This window comes from Vulpes vulpes, chromosome 13, assembly GCF_048418805.1.
Source record: "Vulpes vulpes isolate BD-2025 chromosome 13, VulVul3, whole genome shotgun sequence".
Classification (NCBI taxonomy): Eukaryota; Metazoa; Chordata; class Mammalia; order Carnivora; family Canidae; genus Vulpes; species Vulpes vulpes.
Genome location: NC_132792.1, coordinates 105,151,688 through 105,174,787, shown reverse-complemented (window position 1 = coordinate 105,174,787; position 23,100 = coordinate 105,151,688). Strand labels below are relative to the sequence as shown.

Sequence of the window (23,100 nt, the reverse complement as noted above, 5' to 3'; positions counted from 1 at the left end):
AAAGTCCATCTTAAATTCTTTGTTTTAGATACACTCACCTAAAATTCAATGAAGAAACAGCATGAACTTTCCAAAACCATCTATTTTCTCTTCTTTGAAATGGCAGTTGACTATGGCATTTAGAGGCTTCCCAAGCACTTCATCCAGGGATAGGTAAATTTTATTTATCTGCAATGAGAAAGTATACTTTTATTTAGCTAAGCAACTTACACTTACACGTTTATTACAGAAATAGGAAGCCAAAATGGGCAGATCGAGAACATATGGTATATTACAAATCCCCTCATATACTAATAATCCCTTTAGTTGAATTTCTAATATTCACCTAAAAGCCTTTATTTTCATTTACTATAAGAAATGTTTATAAAAATGGATGTTTGTGCCAGAAGTCACTGTATGGGTGAGTATGGTGAGGCCCAGGCAGGTGAGGTGACTGTCCAAGATTAAGCACCTGGTTGGTAACAGACAGTGGCCTTGAACCTTGGGCTCCTGACATACCTCTTTATTTTTAGTTGATTAAAAACCCAGAAATGGGAAAATATGGAATCTCCTGTGTTTTGCAAGTAGGTAATTTTCTGGAATATTGTGTTACCATAATTTCTACCAAAGCCAAGGAAATTACAGCTGAGGTTAGAGTTAGGTTAGACCAGCATTTCCTCTAATGATTTAAGCCTGAGCAATCATAGGTAGATATCCTACAAGAGCAGACTACCCCAGAGGCAACCTGACATTATTCAATGATTTGTATGATTTATGATGTTATGTAGTAATAACATAAATAATAAATAGTTTGTAAAATTGCCTGTTAATGTTTCTTAACAAAGCTGAATGATTTTCTAATCTTTTGCCTTCTGGGAAAACTCACAGATAAGAAGTGGAAGAGAGAGGTTCTAGATGGCACTTTCCAGCAGATTCCCCAGTGGTGACCCAGGCACTCACTCACCATCTGCCATTGCTAGTCTTTCCTACCAATCTTTCTCATCCTTCCCTTGCCTCTTCCCCTCCTTACCAACACACAGACTGGATGTTACACCTTAAGTGCTGGAGAGCCTGTAGCAGCAGGGAGCTGAAGCTCAGGAAATCCCATGTTAAGATGAAGGAAAACAATGGGAAGGGATCATAGAAAATAAAGGGGAGAAGGGGTCTGATGGCTGCAGGGGTAGAAAAGGAAGGTATGGGAGCCCAGCTCTACACCCTGGATGGGAGAAAGGTGCCATCTTGTCTCCAGCTCCACACCTCCACTTCCCCTGACCACTGACTTCTTCAACCCTGGTTATCGAAAAGAATTACAGTAACTATTTTAGCTCTCCTGGCTTCTGGCAACCTGTGATTTTAGGTTCCTAGGGAAAGTTCTATACAATAACTCCCTCTTGTTCTAAATCAAGTTTTTAGATATGTTCATTATTGTGGGAGATTTATTTCACAGGAGTTAAAGACATTTTCACTACATAATTAACCCTTGTTCTGTGTCACCTTAGAACCCAGCCATCTTTCCCCATACTTGGATTCTAGGTACATACATGTATTTGGTATTCTTTGAATTAAATGTATTATTACAACAGTTGTACTTTCTTCTTTTTTAAAGATTTTTAAAAAATTTATTCATGAGAAACACACACACACACACACACACACACAGAGAAAGAGAGAGAGAGAGAGAGAGAGAGAGAGGCAGAGACACAGGCAGAGGGAGAAGCAGGCTCCATGCAGGGAGCCCGACGTGGGACTCGATCCCCGGTCTCCAGGATCATGCCCTGGGCTGAAGGTGGCGCTAAACTGCTGAGCCACCCAGGCTGCCCACAACAGTAGTACTTTCAAACATTTTTTGTTTTCTTAAAGTACATGCTCCTTTTTTTCTTTTCAAATTGAGAGTTCAGGTAAATTAGAGCTATGCATCTGGGAATAAGTTATATCTTAAAAATATTCTCTCTTCCTCATGAATGCAGCTCTCTGAGCCCCCACATCAGGAAATAAAATGGAAATATCACACAATCTTATATACTTCTATATAAGACTATATAATGTATATTACACACATAGAGAAATTGACTTCTAGCTGTATCTGCAATAGAGAGTCACTCAAGAAATCCTTTGGTTTTGGCTTGGGGACCTCTTAGGATCATGCTGCTGGTGTTTGCTCTTCTACCTGGCAATTTGGGGGAAAATGTTTTGCATTTTTGTCTTATTTCTAGGTTCCTGGGTTATCTCAGACTGTAAGAGACAATGAGGGAGACGACGTTCAGATGGATATGCTGTGTTAAAGTACCCCATGGGTTGGCTCAGGTTGCATGACTTGACTAGATCTATGACTTCAATAAAAGTTGCAACCTGAGTGATACCTTGATTGTAAGCTAGCTTCCATGTTTGCTATTCCTTCTCCACCAACAGTGGCCCTTATTCAGCTTGTATGTCACAGGCAGTGATCAAAAGCAGATGTCGAATCTGGAAGTAGCTCTCTCCCTACCCAGCCTGGATTCTCTGCCCTGTGACTACTCCAGAGTACACAGAGCTGAGTTTCTATAATTCTTTCTACTCTGAGCCGCAGGGTGATAGTCTCCCAAAGTGCCATTGAATTAAAGGCATCCATCCTACTCTCTCCTCTTGCTGTAGCCCACTGGACACTGGCAAAGCAAAAGTCTCACATGAACACTGAGTGGGAATAAAAAACAATACCTTCCTCTCTTCAAAGTCTTATTTAAATTCTACATCAGCTACAAAGTTCTTGTTTGAATGACTTGTGACTAGAAATTAAAATTTAACATCATGAGATAAAATTAAATACTGTCCCTTTTTTTCCAGCTCCCTGAAAAGCTCCCAGTCACTGTCTGATTGGAGGTAGGAGTCAATATCTTACCACAAGAGAAAGGAATATTTTGGTCATTTGGGGTGCTCTGTTTTAGATATGGTTGGGTAGATGTGGCAGGAGGCAGATTTTTTACTTAATAAAATAAACTCCTCAAAACAGAGCACACAAAAATAGAATGGGTCACCTAAGAAAAGAGTAATTTTCAAACTAATGGTATCAATCTAACTGAGGCTCAATAATCACTTGTGGTGGTGGGATTTGGTCAAGGGCATGTATTCATTACACAAGGGTGGCATGAGTGGGCACTCTCAACTGAGATTATATAGAAGCTAGCCTGATATTAGACTGGAGTGGAGTTAATAATCACATTTTGTCCATAATTATGCCCTTACTGATCTTCCCACCTAAAATAGTACTCCTTTCTCATTCTCTACTGCTCATTCTGATATATTCTCCTGCATGGCACTTCCATTATTTCTTTATTCATTCTTTGTCACTTCACATTAGAATATAAGCTCCACAAAGGCAGTAATTTTGTTCACTACTATATCCCTGCTGCTCAGAACACTGCCTGACACATAGTAGGCCTTCAGTACTATTTAATGCATGAATAATACATACAAATTTACATATCTCTTTTCTTATAAATATTTGATCCAATTTCCTCTTTCTTACTTCTATCAGTTTTCACCATGCTGGAAACAATTTCATCACAGTTGGAAGAATTCAAAGGTTGGGACATATGGGCAGCTCAGTAGTTGAGCGTCTGCTGTTGGCTCAGGTCATGATCCCGGGGGATCAAGTCCTATATCACGCTCCCCGCAGGGAGCCTGCTTCCCCTCTGCCTATGTTTCTGCCTCTCTCTCTCTCTCTCTCTCTCTCTCTCTCTCATGAATAAATAAATAAAATCTTAAAGAAAAAAGAATTCAAAGGCCTTTATTCAAATTGAAAAAGTAGAGAACCCAAGTAAGTATTTTATCTACTTTCATAGTTATGTAGGAAAAAGATAGTCTACAAGTTCAAAGGCAGATTGAGGATGGCGCTCTCCAATATTTATTTGGTAGTCTTTTCTTTTTTATGTTTGGGAGACTACAGTGCTAGGAGTCTAACCTACTAGATATCAGAGGCTAGGATGGAGCCCACTTTCAGATCACTTTTAGGTGGTAGGGGGTCTTCTGTAGTATGAGAAGCAGCTGCAGGTGATGATGACCATGGACTTATAGAGGGTGCTCCAGGGAAATGCAAAGATGGAGAGCCATACTGTATTCAGAAACATATGACACTTGGTCTTTTCTGGTGTTTGACATTGCCAGTTGGCTTAAATTGTAGGGGCCACTAAAAGTTTTTGGCAGAGAATGATGAAAGACTCTTGAGAAACAATATCTAGTTGTCCAAATAATTTCTCAACAACTGAAACAGGTTCTGTTTTGCTTCTGAGTGACTCTTTGTTGTCACATTCACAAACACTAGGTTCCCATGCCAGTGCTGAGGCTGAGCTTAGGGTTCTGGCCAACCCTCTTCTGCAGACACAGCATCAGCAGATCCTCAACAACAAAGAAGATGCTGGAAGGGGAAGGAAAACAATTCTGAAAGGTGCAGCATCTTCTGGTGTAGAAAGAGGACTGAACTATGATCATAAGTTGGGGTTTTATTTTTGTCTCTATACTAACTATTGGGCAAGTGATTTACTGTTAACTGGGTTTCAGTGTTCTCATAGTAAACTGAGTATTGGTCTAGACCAATGGTGCTCAATCCCAGGGTGACCTTGGACCACCCCAGGAAATTTGGTAATGTCTGGAGGTGTCTTTGTTGTGGAGGGAAAGTAGATGCAACTGGCATCTAGGAGGTAGAGGCCAGGGATGCCACTGAACGTCGTATAAAGTAAAGGACAGCCTCAACAATAATAAAATAATTATCCAGTCCAAATGATAGTAGTGCCATTAGAACCATCCAGACCCTGGTCTAGATGGTTAAAGTCCCTCTCAGTTCCCAATATCTTTCTGTAAGTTTGCTACTGGTCCCATCCAGACCTCTGAAGTTGCCCCAGGTAAGCCTAATTCCCCTTCTTGAAGCTTCCTTCAACTCTATAGACCACATTGAGCTCCTTCCTACACCTCCCAGCTCTGTTCTTAGATGCCCTCCACCCCCAGACCTTGATGTTTCACACCAGCCTTTGAATCATGCCTTATAGCTCACGTGACCATGTAAAACTGCCAGGGATTTTCTTATCTCTCTGTAAGAACATAAGCAGCCTGAGGCCAAGGGCTGTCTTGTTTATTTCCTCCTCATCTTTAACCTGTCATCTTTCATGATGAAAAATTCTTTTTGTTAAATGTTTGTATGAGGAAATGACTGGTGGTGTAACAATTAGCAAACAGGAAGCTCAGCATTATCTTACTTGGTTCCTACATGGGTTTGTGGTATACACTTACTCAGATCATATACTTACCAGCCTACGAATGTCAATGTGCCTTAGGAATTGGCACTAAGATGGATGTGGGATAGTGATCCTTGGACTAGTTTGAGAATCACCCCAAACACAATGATAGTAGGTCAGAGTCAGGGAGAACACTGTTGGGAAAGAGGCCTTTCTGGATGCTTTGAAGCTGGAGAGAGGATAGCGCTCAGGGACACTTGGGCACCCTCCCTATTCTAAGGATTTGTTCTTGTTGACACAAGAGTTCAGCTGGAGAACCAGGCAGGTCTTGGCTGTTTGTACATATTTCCTATTAAGGGCATAATAGAACGTTGCTTCAAGCTCTTAGGATAAAGAGGCTGTGGCACTGGGACAGTTTAGCTGTTCAGACCCAGTGTGGCTCCATCACAGAAGGGCAAGATCACGTAGCCTGGTGGACTCCTCCCACCAAAGGAAACCCTATTCAGACTGGCTGCATTTGTCCCTATGAAGGTTTTAAGTCTGTCCAAATAAGGAAATTAATCTAATTTCAGAGGGAGTCACATGCTTGTCATTTCCATCCCTCAGATTACAGCCTAATATGGCAGACACATGGGCTACCTTCACAATTCAAAAATGCATAGGTACCTATGCAGGGAAAATAGAGTCCCTGCCATGCTGTTGCTTCTCAGTTACCTTCATTCTTATTCCCTGTAACATGTCAGAAGACCTCGAGAGAATGTTTGAGCAACTGTAAGACAGCAAGCAGCAGGGTGTTCAGTTTCCCTCCCAATATTTCACCACTAGACAAGGATAAAACATCATACTTCATCACTCAGGCTAGAGTAAGATACAGCAGAGAGAACCACAACATTTGGACAAAATAGCTGTCAGAAGGAATGGACATATACATTCAGCAGTGAATGCAGAATTTTTTACACTGTAAAGCCAGAGGCCTGCCAACATTCAGGAACTCTTAAGGAAAAACTATGGTGACTTGCCTGTCAGCATCAGTTCAGCTGGCTATTCAGTCAACTGTTTTAAAGGGGCTCAGAAGGAAGAAGGTGGCTTATAAAGAATTTCTCAGTTTTGTTTTATGGGTGGATTTTTTTTTTCCAGAGGGAATGCCTTTGTGTTTCTTTCCATTACATCTTACTGTAAGGATAAGGCAGTTGTTTACCAGATATTTGGCTTTTAAAAAGACATCCCCCACCCTGTATGTTTAGTGACTTGCACTGCACCTGGCCTGTGCTCCTCAAAGAGGGGTTCAACCATTAAGAACTCACTTGTGGGCCACAGATAATAAATAAGAATAAATAAGAAATATAAAAAAAATTAGCAATATGCTGGTATTTATGAACAAACAAGTTTGATAAAAATGGATCAAGAGATGAGGCTGGAAACTTACAAAATTATTTTGGTAATCAAAGTAACTTTCTTTTTAGGAAATGTGGAGAATATAGTACATTATAGAGAAAGTTAATGTCACCCACATTACACTTTCTGGAAGCAATCCCTGTAAAGATTTTATACATTTACTTCCATATATATATATATATATATATATATATATACACATATACATACACACACATATGTATTTACGCACACATATATACACACATAATTTTTAATGAAATTGATGGATTATAAACTATAATTTTGTTTAAAGTTTTTTGTTTGTTTTACTTTTTGTATTCTATTAGTGATCTATACATATTCAGCATAAATACTCCCCCTACATTTAAAAAAAGATTTATTTATTTAGGGGCACCTGGGTGGCTCAATTGGTTAAGTGTCTGCCTTTGGCTCAGGTCATGATCCTACAGTCCTAGGAACTAGCCCCACATTGGGCTCCCCACTCAGCAGGGAGAAGGAGAGAGAAAATCTCTAAGTAGACTCTGCACTGTGTGTGGAGCCCAACGTAGGGCTCAATCTCATGACCCTGAGATCCTGATCTGAGCCAAAATCAAGAGTCGGATACTTAATATGCTGGGCCAGCCAATACTTCCCCTTTTTTGCCTATGAGATTATTTTATCAAGCTTACTAATTAAAGGATATGACATATATGAAGATATGGGACATCTGTAGTCACTAAATGATTCTTTAGTCTCTTCCAGCACTTGAACACACTCACATTCACACCAACCACGTTTCTGCTACATTTCAGGGTAAGGCAGTAGATCATCCTAAGTAGTGCTTATTTTGTTATGGAAACCACTGTTGCACAAAGCCCATGTTCCACAATATCAGATAAAGAGAAGTCATTTTCCAAGAATACAGGTTTAAAGAGAGTGATTATCTCATATTTTACCTTTTTAAAACCAATGAATGTCTTCTTTACTTAGACAAACAATCATTAAACTTAAGTATCTCCAGTTTTCCTAGATGAAAACCTCATTTTATGAATTAAGTAGAACATGCAACTAAAACAGAGTATAGGCAACAAGCACTCCATAGTGATGACTATTAAAGTCATTAAACCTTTAAACTCTCCATGTTGAAATTAATTCCAAGTAGGGCATAAATATTAACATATTTTTTGCTGCCCAGGAAAAAAGTATTTACCCAAGATCTGTCTTTTGTCTCTTGCATCACAGTGTACCTGCCAGTTTGGTCAAAAGAGAATTAAATTAAACTTGGAGAGTTGAATCAAAATGTGCCAAAGATGAATTCAATTAATTTCTAAGAAGATAACTTTTAATTAGCCACATGCAGGTATAGATTCTACTGGAATCTTCCCAAGAATACGTGACCAACAGTGTCTCACTCAGATTTTGTGTTCCTTCATTTGTTAAAGCACTGCACAATTCTAAGAGATTAATGATACAATGTGATCTGATGTAAATGTGCCTGTTTGATTTTACCATGATGTTAAAGATCAAAACAAATAGAAAAGAAGGAAGGAAGGGAGGGAGGGAGGGAGGAAGGAAGGAAGGAAGGAAGGAAAGAAGGAAGGAAGGAAGGAAGGAAGGAAGGAAGGAAGGAAGGAAGGAAGGAAAAACGAAAGAAAGAAAGGAAGAAGGAAAGAAGTGAAACTGGATAGAAGGGGAAAAAAACCGCAAAATTAAGGAAAGATTTTCTAGGACCTTAGCCAGTTACCTTAGTGACCTTAAAAAAGGAGGGGCTGGGTTGGGGCATCAATGTTTGTATGCAGAGTACCAAACCTCCCACAAATAGCCTGAATTAATTTTTTGTATTAAGCACATGGAATTCCACATTTTAAAAACATATCACTCTTCTCTAATATGCACAAAACCTAGCATAAAGCTCATGCTTATAAAACAATAGGTATGCAAATGCAGAGCTATTTGGATGCAATTCCAGTGACAAACTCTCTGGCAGGAAAACTAGATTCTTATTTATTTATTTGCTTGTAATATTTCTTGTACATCTTGTTTCCCCAGAAACAAATATTTATGTGAATAATCTGGATGGGTCTTTTCATAGACAAAGAAATACATTTTTTTTCTGGAAATCATAAAGAGAGAGAAAGATCTGATTCTGGGAATGAATGTTCAGGCTTTGTCCTTCAGTGATTATTTCTTCCTTGACTGATGGCCTTAAATATGCCATATGCTTAGTGGCCACCTGAGGGCTACTGAGAACCTGACTCCTATTTTCATCTGACTTAGAAGGGATGAATATCTTCTGTAAAAATGAAGATAAAAGATATAGCATTTAATTCAATATGAGTAAAGTGCCATGCCACTTTGAAGTGTTAAAAAAAAAAAGGATACTCCACATCACAGTTCCTCATTTTGTTTTGAAAACCCCAAGAGCTTTTGTTTATATGTGTTAGGTCTATCAATATTTACCTATTAGAAATTGACTTAAGAATATTCATTTGAACACCAATAAAAATTAATTAAAAAAAAAAAAAGAATATTCATTTATTTAAAAAAAAGAATATTCATTTATTGACTTAAAGATATTTATTTATAGGGGATCCCTGGGTGGTTCAGTGGTTTAGTGCCTGCCTTCAGCCCAGGGCATGATCCTGGAGTCCCAGGATCAAGTCCCGCATCAGGCTCCCTGCATGGAGCCTGCTTCTCCCTCTGCCTATGTCTCTGCCTCTCTCTCTCTCAGTCTGTGTCTCTCATGAATTAATATATAAATATCTTTAAAAAAAACTTTTTAAAAGATTTTTTTAAAAGATCTTTATAGCTTTATTGACATAACAATGATAAACCCATTAGATATAACAAATAACACCTATTTTTAATAAAATAGTAATATTTTCCAAACAAAAAATATAGTGAGAAGTATGGCATGGTTTTATATTTCAGGAAATCTCTTTGATGTTTGGCTGAAAGAAGATAGCAGAAACCTGCCTCTGTATTTAACCTATGGCAATAAGTTGTTTCGGTTGAAGAACATGAGGAAACTCCAAAATTACAGATACACAGTTTGCAAAAGTAGTATTTGATAGTTTTTCAGATGACTGTGGATATTTTTCTTTGATATGACACTGAAACTCAGCGAGTACTTGTTTCTTAAAGGTGGGTTGCAGTGTGGAAACTGAGCCATATCAGTGAACCTTGCATAATTCATGACATTAACATTCATTATCTGTCGCAGAATTTGTACAGATTTTTTTACTCCTTTATGGTCTCATAGCATTGTCTATTTGGGAAGTATTGGCTCACTGAGTTATCCAGATCTTCCAAATGTTGATGCTCTTCATTTTCAATGATAAAAAGTCTTATTTGTTAATATCCCCATCAATCTCATCAGAAAAGGCTTTTAGGTATTGGGAAGCTGTCAAGATCACAGTGGCAGGTGCAAGCTTTCCAAAATTCTAATTTTTACTTCAAAGTTTGAATTTTATCATTGTCAGAAAACACTGTTAGTTTTCTCCGAAGTGACAGGCTCACTTCATTCATTTTCAAGGAAAACATTGCCAAATGCCATGTCTGAATAACCATAGTTTGTCTGCCAGTTGTTCTTTCGAGTAAACACGTTGTTCTATGAAAGAAGTGGCTAGTTCAGTTTGCACACCAAGCAATTTTACTTGTAGGCAATCATTGTCTCTTAGAATATTTTGAGAACTTTATGCACACTTCCCACATCCTCAAACAGAATATTAAAAAGATGTGTATTTGAGTTTCAGGATTTAATTAGATTTTTGTTGTTGTTGCTAACATTTGCTTGCTTTGTTTTTTTACTGTAAATGCATGGCACTGAAGAATATAATTACTACCAGGACATGCTGGTACAACTGCCTTGGTTGTAATAAGGTTACAGTCAGTTTTACCCACCATTACTTCTACATCATCAGTGCAAATGTCCACAAGGTAAAAAGAGCAAATAACACGTTAGAATTATTACTAAAGTAGTTTGACCTCAAGGGTTCCTTAAAGGTGTCTTGGGGACCTCACTCTGAGAACCATTGCCCTAGAAGGAAGGGAATATAGTAAGGAGGTTGAGTAAAGGCTCTGTGATTATGGACAGACTGAATCTCTGTGATATTGGGCAAGTTGCATAACCACCAAGCCCCATGTGCTACACTTCTAAAACAGGAATAATGGATCTTACCTCACAGGGTAATCCAAAGATTAAAGGAGATCACTTAGTACAGCACCTGACACATAGTAAATGCAATAGATATTGACTATGATTACTAATATTTATAGTACCACTTAAAAATACTTTATTCATTTATTTGAGAGAAAGCATGAGCTGAGGGGCAGAGGGAGGGGGGACAAGCAGACTCCCCGCTGAGCAGGGAGCCTGATGTAGGGCTCCATCCCAAGACTCTGAGATTACTACCTGAGCTGAAGTCAGACACTTAATTGACTGATCCCCCCAGGGACCCCTATTACTACTTTTTTTAAGATCAAGAAGCAATGAAGTGAGTAAATCAGAATATCTGCTGTACTTGCTGGAATTTGTTTATGCTATGCCAATCCAACTTTATTTCTACATTTCCTCTGTGGGTACAAACTGCATGCAGATATGTTTCTTTTTCCCTATATTGAGTGCAAAGATTTGTCCTTCATATACTGGTTTTGCAAATCCTTGTGTAGTTAGTCATGAGAGATATTTCTTGGAGTCCGTGGTGATAAATGAGAGATGGTCTTTTGACTGAAACCCACGATCCACCAATCCCTTATCATATGTGGGAAGCAGATATTGCCAATGCTTTACACTATGATCAGAAAGCTAGATCACAAGGTGTTAAAAAGACCCCTTTTGCCTAAGACTGAGACTAAACACTTGAGAAATCTTTCCTAGAATGTTTATACCCTTGCCAAAATCTCAGTCCTTTAGATTTTACCACTTTGTGGAGAAAACTGAATTCAAGGAAAATAGACACTAAAGAGAAAAGGGAACAAGCGGGTACTTGCTTCAACAAAGGGCAAGGAATGTGTGTGTTTGTTTGTATGTCTGTGCGCTCGCGCACGCGCGTGCATGAGTGCATATGTGTGCACAAGTGCATGTGGATCTTGTACTCTCACAAACAGTAATTTGGCAGAGACTGAGTACTGGAAAACTCTAAGCTGACAGCCCCATATAACTGATAGAAATGGGGAATAGGTGGGTATAAGGCAAAGAGACCCAGGCACAGTGTGCCTGCATATTTTATCTCTATGTATATTTTGTACTACCTCAGAGAAATATGCTCTCTCTTACTTTCCTTGAAATTATAAGAGATTCACTTGGTCTATTTTTTTTTACCACTTTTGATAGTGACCTGAGTTAAAAAAAAAACCCAAAGGGCAAAGCTGTTTACAACAAGAAGACAACGATGCAAGCTTATTTATACATGATATTTGGTTTCAGTGTTGGGAAAAATAAAAGAGTGGTAGTGATGGAGTTGAAGTGAAGACTGTGTTCCCTATATAAGGACAGTACCTCCCTCTGGCTGTACCACGTAGAAGCATGGATCCACAATAGCTACAATGTCCTATTTTCACGTTCAGGATGGAAATCTGGATTTTTACATTAAATATTCAAATTTATAAAATGTTGCCTCAAACTGGATAGGACAAACAAATAATGTTTGCAGGGTTTGCAAGCTGCCAAATTTTAGGTTTCTCCTAAGATACAATTATATTTCTCTTCCACCTCATGGGCCAATAAACTTGGTATTTGACTCACTTCCATCACTACTCATTGAGGGTTCAGAGGTGGAAACAGAAGATAGAGAGGAGCCTTGATCTCCCTCCAGTGGTGAGAAAGTGCCAAAACAACTAGCTGAACACAGTTCACATGGGAAACTCATTAAAATCAGCAAAGCTGATTCTGGCTATTCCGTGTGAGATGTGAATCTTATAGTAATTTTAATGTTGGTGCAGATTAGACTGTATAGACATGAATAGATGAGTCTAGTGTAAAGGATCACCTTACCCACTAGCCAGAGGAGAATCTGGCTAATTTGATCCCTGTTTTAAGTATTTAATAGTAGCGTAGTCCTTATTAATTAATGGAGAATATCTTATATCCCTTTGTTTAGAAACTTAACCTGAGGAGAACATTCTTAGGGTGGATAATGGGATACATTGTGCAATTCTAAAAAAAATTAAATAGAATGTTAAATAGGTCAATAGTAAAGAGCTAATAAAGATTCTTGAGAAAGTTGTAAAACATATCCCGCGACAGCCTTGTTTCATTTGGATACCCATGTTGTTTTAGAACACCATTCCCAAGAATTATATGCCTGTAGTTCAAATGTCAGCTTTCAAGGATGATTCCCTCTGAAGACTCATTTCCTTGCTGTTTTGCCCTCCTTGACACACTCAGATAATTTAATGAACTGAAGTACAATTGCTTTTAGAAGCTCAATACTTCATTATACTTTTGTTTTAAAAACAGTTTTTGAGTTGAGAGTATGTCAGCAAAACCAACCAAAAGAATGTGGATGTTGTTACAAGGTCAGCTTTTCAGAAGCTGTAGGCAGGCGCTATTGGCATTCTGTCCAACAATCACCATGGGCAGCAGAGCCTTTCACAGGCAATGAGTCAGCAGCTCTGACAACACTAAATACGGTAACCCATTAATGTGCAAGATAATAGGCACACATGCTCCCTCAGAAAGCACTGGAGAGAGGAAATAGTTTATTTTTTATACTTCTGTAGAAGGAAGTTGGAATAGGTCATTAAAACTCAGATGTTAGTTTGTGTATGTGTTCATGTATGTGTGTCTGTGTTAGAATCTGGATTAAAATATTTATACATAGGGATTTCTTTCTTCCATAAAGGAAAACATATTCAGATAGAGAGTTGCAATATCAGAAGTGAGGCATTTCAAATGGGATATTGTTGACGAAGAGGGAGTCATGTTTTAGATCCGGGCTGTCCAGTCTAATAGCTACTGGCCACATGTGGCTATTTTAGTTGAAATGTGCCTAATCCAAATTGAGATATACTGTGAAATGTAAAACATACAATGGATTTTAAATACACAGTATGAGACGTGAATGAATCGTATCTTACCAGTATCCTTTCAATATTGATTATTGATTATGTTGAAATGATATTTTTGATATATTAGATTAAGCAGAATACATTTGAATTAATTTCGCCTGTTTTTATTTTTTAATGTGGTTACTAGAAAATTTTAAATTATGTATGTGGCTGGCATTATATTTCCATTGGCCAGTGCTGCTTCAGAAGAAATTTGATATCATCTCCTTCTAGTATCTCTCCTCTCTCTCTCTCTATCTCTTTTTCTTTCTTTCACACACACACACACACAGACACACACGAAGGGAGAAAAAGGGGGGCCAGGGTAGTGAGCCATTCGAAAAACATAGTCTTTATAATTGCATTGGTGGTGCTGATATTGGAGATCCCAGTGCTCTATGCTGAAGAATGGGTACAAAATAGGCCTTAGCACCAAAAGACATCTTACCCTGAACTGCCAATCGACCTCCACTTTGGGTCTAAGGGTGAAAGGGCATTTGTTGTAGTTCATTTAAGTCTGGCCTCCTTAATAAGAATGAAAGGGCACTGCTGAAGATCTGAGAAATGTCTGTCTTTTACCACTCTTAAGAACAAAATGAGCTCTGTAGAAATGAATTGATGTTGCTTCCTGAATTTTTAATGTTTTAGACTTGGATACTCTCAAGAATGGTTTGACTGTGATGGTCAAAATTGTACTGTACCACATTGAGCTAAAACTTTTATTTAATAAGAATTTTGATAAAAGCAAAATCTAGACTCTAATTTGGCTACTTAAATTAGACAGTGAAAAATTGTACTATCTATATTTGTCTGGATGTGGTTCCTGTGTTTTTGAGTATGGTTTGTCTCCGGTCATAGTTATTCCCGAATTCTGGCAGTATTGAGAGGTTCCTAGCAGCCTTTCTCCTGTACCTGCTTCTCTATTCTATTCTTTCCAGCTTCAGAACTTGAATCCATTCCATCACCTGGCTTAGTTCATCTTTTCTTAGCCTCAACCTCTTGGAGGACTTTGGAGTCCTGGCGTTGAACAGATGCTAATTTGGGGTACCATACTCACCTATGTCTTATCCTTAAATTTTTCTTTTTATCCATTTTAACTATTAACTTGAATTTTTATGAACACAGCTGGAAAACAAACAGCTGAGCAGAGATTTCATTAATGGTGTCTAGACCATTCTGAATGATAGCACATAAATGGTGTATTCTGGCAATAAAAAGGTGTTCCTGGCTCCTGAGCTGGTGGAAGAAAAGGTGAGGTCTCTTAAATGTTTCTTCATTAGAGCTCTGCAATATCTTCCCTCCTTCTCAAATAAATAACCTTAATCTTGTCCTTCAAATTCAGATATTCAGGTCTCTGTGGGGAGACTTCTATTAGAAAGTGGCTCATCATTCTCCCCTCAAATCTCTTTCTAGTATTCTTCCTTTTCTAAATGGATATATATGAAATTGAGTGTATTCATTTAAAGTCATGGAACTATTTAAAGAAAAATAAACAGGTTTGCATTTTAATCATCTTTCATATATATGGTTTCTCATTTAAAAAAAGAATGAGTGATCCATTGAGTGTTACAATGTGAACATTTTCATAAGGGATGAAAACTAAAAAAACACTTTTACCATTCTTTGAGGTAATTTTTTTTAATCTTTTCAGTTTGGACAGTGACAGGAAATTGATTTATACCACATTTTGCTTCTTGACTAGTTTTTTTTTTAATTTAAATTCTTGACAAGTGTTTCTGAGCAATAAAAAGGTGCCTATATTTGGGAAATATATGAAAGCAAGAAAAGTGTAGGTAAGCTAGAACAGGCTTATAGCATTTGCAGAATAGCACTCTTATATTATCTGATTCCAATGGTTGGGACTAAAAAGATGTTGAATAAGAATATGCAAATATGAAAGATGACATAAAATAGACTGACTTAATGACACTCAATTTTTAGATGACTGCATTGCAGTACTGAACAAAACATTTCAACAGCTGGAAATCAGAGTTTTTCTCTTCTCTTTATTTTAGATTTTATTACTAAGAAATATAGATATAAGGAATCCTATATATTCCAAGAATTTATGGGTTATTAATGAAACTTCTTCAGAGAAATCAAAGGAAGACACACACACACACACACACACACACACACACACTACTGAAGGCCCTCATGTCTGTAAAGTGTGATTTGGGGGAATCTGACAGGCTTGAGAGACTTCAATATAAGAGTAAAAAGCACCTTTGGATTGCTCTCTCACCTGGAAGTTTAGGAAGAAAAGGGGTTAGGGGCAACTAGCAGTTCATCTCAAGTCCTTTTAGCACCCCATCCCATTTAACAGAAAAAAAATGACACAATTGTTAGACATTTAAAGTGAAAGGAGCCTCCAAACATGATTTTTAGCAGGACAATGTGCAGATATAAAAATCCAAACTATACAGTCTTTACTGGTTTCACTAAGATAAATTGCATTAATGAATGAATGGCTTACTTCACCTTTTCTAGGATTGACAGTCTGCTTACTGCTGGTGCTCTGCAACACTAAAATTGAAAATAAAATCATGGCTGAGGTATGTCTAATGAAAGAAATAAGAGGAACTTGTAACTAAAACTTCATAAAAGGAACTTATAAACTGTGTTAAAATTCAATAATGAGATAAGCTGTCCTATAATGGGATTTCCCAAACCACAGAATTACTGCCAAGAACATAAATCCATTCCCAAAGCTCAATTCTTTTATCTACAGTAAGAGAACTAGTGGCAATTAAATACTACTCTGCATGTGTGTATAAACACACATGTATGTGTGTACATGTATATATGTGTAACACCTCTCTCATAGTTGATAGGTTTGAGAGTGAGTTAGAAGGATGACTTAATTTCTCTGGGTGTATGAATATTGACTTTTTCTTCAAAGAGTCTGTCCTACTCCATAGCAAAACTGTGAGGCTCCTGGAAAGACCGGCCCATTCACACTTCAACAAAATGAGTTTTATTGTACTCAAATGCATCAAGCTCTTTGATTAGAATAACATTTGGGCAATCTAGCTTCTAAGAAAATGTATCATTAATTTTTAATAGTAAACTTAAGTACTTATAGAAAAGAGAATATAATTTAACCTGGGTAGTGACCCTTTGGATATTTTTAGATATTAGTGCCTATAAATTTTCTGTGATAAAAAGTGAAAACACGTAAGGAAATTGACCGCTGAATGGGCCAAGGGTACAACAGTATGCTAATATACCTAAGAGATCTTCCTTCTTATTTAATAATAGTTAACAAAGATGAACATAATGCTCAAAAACACTTGTCTGCATAGCTATGCCTTTAACCATGCTGGCCTTTACCAGATAAAGTTAAGCCAGTAGGATTCTGAGCATCTTCAAGCAGGGAAATGGTGGTGTGAAGGAGGGGAGAAGAGGTGCTGGTGGGTGGGAATGACTTGCATTTTGATAGGGTGATGTTCGTGTTCCTTTCACTCCAAAGTAACACCAATTGCATAGGAGAGAAGGAGGTAATGATTTCCAATAATCGACCCAGAAAAGACTGAGGGCAGAGTGAAGACCACCTCTAAGCCCACAACTTTACTTGCCTGCCTACTGGGATTGGGGTTTTCTCTTTTGCCTGGCTGAATAATAGAATATCTTAGGATGTTCCAGGGTTCTGGGGAAAAAGTATGTATTAGCAAAAGAATATCTTAATATTGTTATGGCTATGTATTATTTGTTCTTTTGGATTTTTATAGTTACCTTTCAAAATAGAGACATGGAAAATTATCCTACTTGGAAGATAAATTCTAAAATCTCCGAAATTTTTGGTTCAGAGTATGAATGAGGCTTGTTCTCCCAATGTGTCCAAGAGGTTAACTTTCACAATTAAGTTTTGTCCTAGCCAGTATTGCAGTTAATGCATGTGCTCTGAGTTTGTAAGAGTGAGATGCTGGAGTACAGCTTAGTGATCAAGAGCATGGAATTATAGCTGTTACTTATTTTCTCTAAAGGTATCTTCTCATCTTGAAGGTAAGGATAATAACAGTGCTGACCTAGAATAATCTGGAAGATTGGTTTAGATATTGAGTGTATTGCACCTGGCACACAGCTATCACTCAATAACTGGTAACTGTGCTGGGATTATGAAAGAGGGTGAGGGATAGGAAGTCGCTAGATAGAAGTGGGAGATGAGACATTCCCAAAGTGTCATTTCTTTTTTTTTTTAAGAGATTTTATTTATTTATTCATGAGAGACACACACAGGAGAGAAACAGAGACTGAGACATAGGCACAGGAAGAAGCAGGCTCCCCACAAGGAGCCCGATGTGGGACTCGATCCTGGGACCCCAGGATCATGCCCTGAGCTGAAGGCAGACACTCAACCACTGAGCCACCCAAGTGTCCCTCAAAGTGTCATTTCTTAAGTGAAAATCTCCTCCCTGTCAATCAGCAACAGCTCTATTGTATCAGCTATTTGAGAGTATCACCAATCCAGCTGAAAGATTGCTGTCCAGAGAAAAGAAAATTGAGTGTGGTGACCACATAAATGAGTGAGACTGCAAGCGTATCACTAAATCCACTGTTCATTGGTAAGCCACCACCCTCCCTAAAACTTTCCCTCCGGAGAATACTCTGAATGTTCACTTTAGTAGGTTATCTGAAATGGCCTGATCGCTAACAAGGAAAGTCCTTAAAGCATTTCATGCAGTTTCAAATAAAGCTCAGACAGCATTTAGCAAGCATGGGTAGGTGCCAGCAGGCTGGTGTGGGCAGTATATCTGAAGACATGTATCGTGGGTCTCAAGTTTAAAACTGCCTGCTATTTCAGCACAGATTTTTCAGTGGTATTTAAAAATTCCCTAGGGTGAAGTGGTTTTTCCTCATCCTTTTATTCAAATAGACCATGAATACACTGGAGAGAATTAAGCCTCAACTCTAGTATTCACTGTGGTGCCAATCAGGATTCAACTCTAGTATCCACTGTGAATCACAGAGCCTGCCAAAAGTACTATCGGTGTGCCTAGGAAATGCAGTAGCAACCACAAAAAACGTTAGCTGTAAATTCATGCCGAGCGTTGTAAAATGGGAAAGCTAAGGGCGAGGCAGAATTTTATTTTTAGCAATCAACAGGTGGAAGTCTACTCATTTTTCTTCTTTTCTGATTTGCCATGATAATAAGAATACACAAAAAGCATAGTAAATGCATAGTACAGAGCTGACAGTAAAGGAGGTGATACGGTTTCATGTACTTCAGATGTGTAATCCTTAATAAGATCTTTTTTTTTTTTTTTAAGATTTTATTTATCCATTCATGAGAGACACAGAGAAAGAGCGAGAGAGGCAGAGACACAGGCAGAAGGAGAAGCAGGCTCCATGCAGGGAGCCCGACGTAGGACTGGATCCCAGGACTCTAGGACCATGCCCCAGGCTGAAGGCAGGCGCCAGACCCACTGCGCCACTCAGGGATCCCCCTTAATAAGATCTTATTCACTCATGAGATTTTTATGTAAATCTTGGAATTTCATAGAAAACGACAATATTTTGGAGAATATACTTTGAAAAAAAATAATTTAACTAAAACAAAAATAATAATAATTTAACTGCTGTGTTTGGCAATGTGGGTCATTAGGAAGTACCCAAAGAAAAAAAATAAAAAAAAATAAAAAAAAGGAAGTACCAAAAGAAGGTTTTTTTAAAGATCTATTTTCAGAAAATTCACTCATTTATATATTTATTATGAACACTGCAGCTCCTGGACTCATGCCCAGTTGGGAGCTGTGGAAACTACAATGATACACTGGGCCTGGACTCTGTCCCCTATTACACAGAGATCTTGTAGAGGTTTCAGACTCATGATATAGCTAGCTGGAACTCAATATCAAAAGTGGTAAAGCCAGGGGAGAGATTTATTTAGGATATTAGGATTTCAAAGGATGAAGAAAAATGGAAGAGATTATTCCAATTGAGATGCCTAGGCTCTTCTCTGAAGAAATGTCACTTAAAAGTAGCACACCTCCTTCTCCATGTTGGTGCTTAAAAAACACTTGTAGCCTGAATGAATGAAAGACGTTGGAGGGATGAAGGCTCATGATGCCTAGCACACACCAGTTACTGAACAAATGCTTCCCCAGTTGAACTGCAGGCCTTAAGGAAGGACATTCCAGTGGAGGAAATGAGCAAACTCATGGGCATGTAGGGTCATGTGGGGGAATGAGAGGAAGGGTACTTGAGAAGGTGGAGGGGGTTAAGCAGGTTGGATTGGTATTAGATGGATGAAGAGGAGCCAGTGTTGGTTTTACAGCTACTGTAGCATGGAGACAATACTGCTTGACATGATTCCCAAGGCTTTCTGAGATCTGGTGCCTGCCCACACCTCCAGCCTGGATTTTGATTCAGTTCCTCAATAAACAGCATTTTGTCTCACTTCCAAGTATCACACATCCTGAAATCTACTGCCATACCACCCTGAACGCACTTGATCTCATCTAGTCCTTCTGGTAATTGTTCCATGTTTGTCCTTCTATACCCTCTGTCTGGCTGACTCCTACTTACCTCCAGGTCTCAGCTTTAACATCACTTCTTCTAGGAAGCCTACCTACCCTCTGTACTAGGTTAGCTCCCCCTTCTATGTTCTCCCACTGAGTCTGTACAGTTCACTGTATTTCCCTGGGATTCCCTTTAACTAGTAATCTCCTCATTTGTGGTAGACTCTCTGAATGTAGAGGCCTTGCCATATCCCTAGTACTTGGCTTAATTCCTAGAATACTTAGGAAATGCATTTGTTGAATGAATAAAACAAACAAGACTAGAGATGGTATTAGGAATGTTGATCAGACCCTCTGTTAATGAGTAAGAGGAACTCAGGATTTAAAAAAAAGGAAAGTGGTTGGCAATGGTGTGAAATGGTGGTGAAAATGTTATACAAATTAAATAGTAACAATTGCGGACATTTATTGAGTGTCTACCATGCCACGTTCTGTGCTAATTGCTTTCCAAGAATTATGTCATTTAATCCTCACATAATATTATGAGGAAGATACTGCTTATAAGAAAATGAAATCATACATATAATTGCATATAAATAAAACCTGACCTACTTGCAAAAACATTGTGTCTCAACCTTAAATACCATTTGTGGTTTTGGCTACCACAACTCACAAGATATATATGAAATATCTGAAGGGAATAGTCTGTATAAAGACAGACTAAAAAAATATGGAGTATTCGAAAGAAGATGTGCAGTCTCTAAAGCTTTGAATGGTCTGGAAAAGATGACAACAGACATATCTACAGGAAATTCACTAAAATTTCAAAGAGGTAAGTTGAAGATCCATAAAAGCATGTACTACTAACATTACTAAGACTAGGTTGAAAATAGAAAATAATATTTAAACTTTCAAATGACTCATGAGTCACAGAACTGTAATGAATTACTATTGGACATTGGGATTTAGAGGCAAATTCTTAATCTGACAGTAAGGAGAATAACTATATTATTCCATAACACATTTCCTGGTGCCATCATAATAGGAAAAAATACATTTTTAACAGGACCAAGAGTCTAATGCAATGTACTAATGTTATGTTCTTTACTGACATTAAACAGATATTCATAAATACTCAATTATAGCAGCTTTTTCCATATATGCCTAGTATTGTGTCTATCCCTAAGGTCAATAAACCTTCATCAAGTACTAAGAGTGATGAGGCGTGCCACAAGCTAAGAACCCAAATTTCATTCTATTTTGAGGTAGAGACATTGGGTTCAAATCCAAAAGATGATTAAGAGCATCTAAAAAGGAAGGGGTCTAATTACCATCATTACTATAAAAAGACTGTGTCCCAAGGGGAGAATAGGAGTAAAGTAGGTATGTACAAGCAGGGAAAACAACACACACACACACATACACACATACACCCCTCCCGTTTTCATTGTTTTTAGTTGATTCACATAACTAGAATTTTGCCCTTAGGGTAGAATGGAGAGTTCACCTGACTCATACTTTTTCTGCTTTATAATTCATTTTTAGTGCTTTGGCAGTAAATCCAGATGCTTGGAAGGTCAACTTTTTCTCTTTAAACACTTTGCTGTTAGAACATGAGGGTTTCCATTTTCTGTGCCAGATGCCAGAAAGCAGCGTAACCAGTGATCTGCTTGGCTGATCTAAGCAATGGGGAATCTTAAAAAAAAAAAAAAAAAAAAAAAAAAAGGAAAAAAAAAAGTATGACTCCTTTGGCTTTCAAGTTCTCCTGTGTAATTGACTTTATCTAAAACTTTGAGTTCGGGGCTCTTTGTTTTGTTTTGTTTTGTTTTTGTATGGGAAGAAGTATCAGTTTTGAGATAAGTGAGGTATGCAAATACCTGCCTGGAATAACAAGGAACACCATGGAATCTGAAAGGCACACTTTTATGCCGTTTTTATATTCCTATCCTACTTCCATATACAAACTAAAACCAGGACAACAAAGTGAAATCTCATTGGATCATGTATAACATCATTTTGCAGTGAAGTGGCTGGCTACATGACAGGAGAGAATGCGGCAAAACAAAGAAATGACTTTAAAGGTTTTTGAAAAATGTTTTTAAACAGAATGGAGCCTATGTCAAAGAGAAAGTGAGTAATATCACACTGGACATGAAATGAAAAAATAAGGTTATAAACATCAATGTGCTTGGCAGAAACAACCCCAAAATTTCTTCATAAAAATCATACCTGCCCCTCCAGTTTTTCTCTCCAGAGATCAATAGGCCACCAAAGAATTTTATCCACTCAAAATAGCACATTTTGGATGAGAGTTATTCAAATAAACTGTTTAAAATGGAAACAACACTCAACACATGTTAATGTCACTTGCCAGAGGAGCCCCAGAAATGAAGCTCTATCTTTAAAATGAGGGAGGGAACTTCCTAGATGTATTTCACTGATTGTGGGTAAAATGTCCCTGCAGGAAATCTGCCAGGGCTTCACAGAATTCTTACTTGTGTGTAGCAGCCATTTCATAGACACATCAATTTCCAAGATCATAATATCCCTTTAGCCATATCACCTTAAAAGCTGATTGATAAACACTAGGATAGCCCTTCAAACACCTCTGGGAAATCACTATGATGTCCATTTTCAAGATGAGAAATGCAGACAGAGATACATTTGCAAGCCAAGCACGAATGGGCAGAGGGAGGTGAGCAGAATGGAATTCAAGAGCATCAAATTTCCAGCCCTCAGTACAGAGTGTTCTTATCTCTAAAGAAATTCTAATAAAGGCCTGAACCATTACAACTAACTCTGAAATAGTAGAACACTGGCTTCAAGGATAAAGTTTTAATACTGTTACAATATGTGGATTACTTCCTAAAACATGAAATTGAAAAATTAAAACAGAAACAACAGTACCATATTAAGAAGATATCAAAGATGGTCCAAATTTACCTTTCTTTAAAAAAAAATTTTATGGGTAAAATATTTCAACACTAAAAATAAGATACATTTACTTATAACATACTAACATATAAATA

General features: G+C 37.9%; 1 protein-coding gene across 38 annotated transcripts in view; it reads right to left on the bottom strand.

The window, feature by feature from the left end:
- The window catches only part of DTNA (dystrobrevin alpha), a 349,092-nt gene that overhangs the window by 182,035 nt on the left and 143,957 nt on the right, over positions 1–23,100 (bottom strand). For all 38 annotated transcript variants that reach the window (XM_072732183.1, XM_025996948.2, XM_072732152.1 and 35 more), the window contains exon 2: positions 39–168. The gene's annotated coding sequence lies outside the window, so the exon portion shown is untranslated. The remainder of the gene's footprint in view (positions 1–38; positions 169–23,100) is intronic.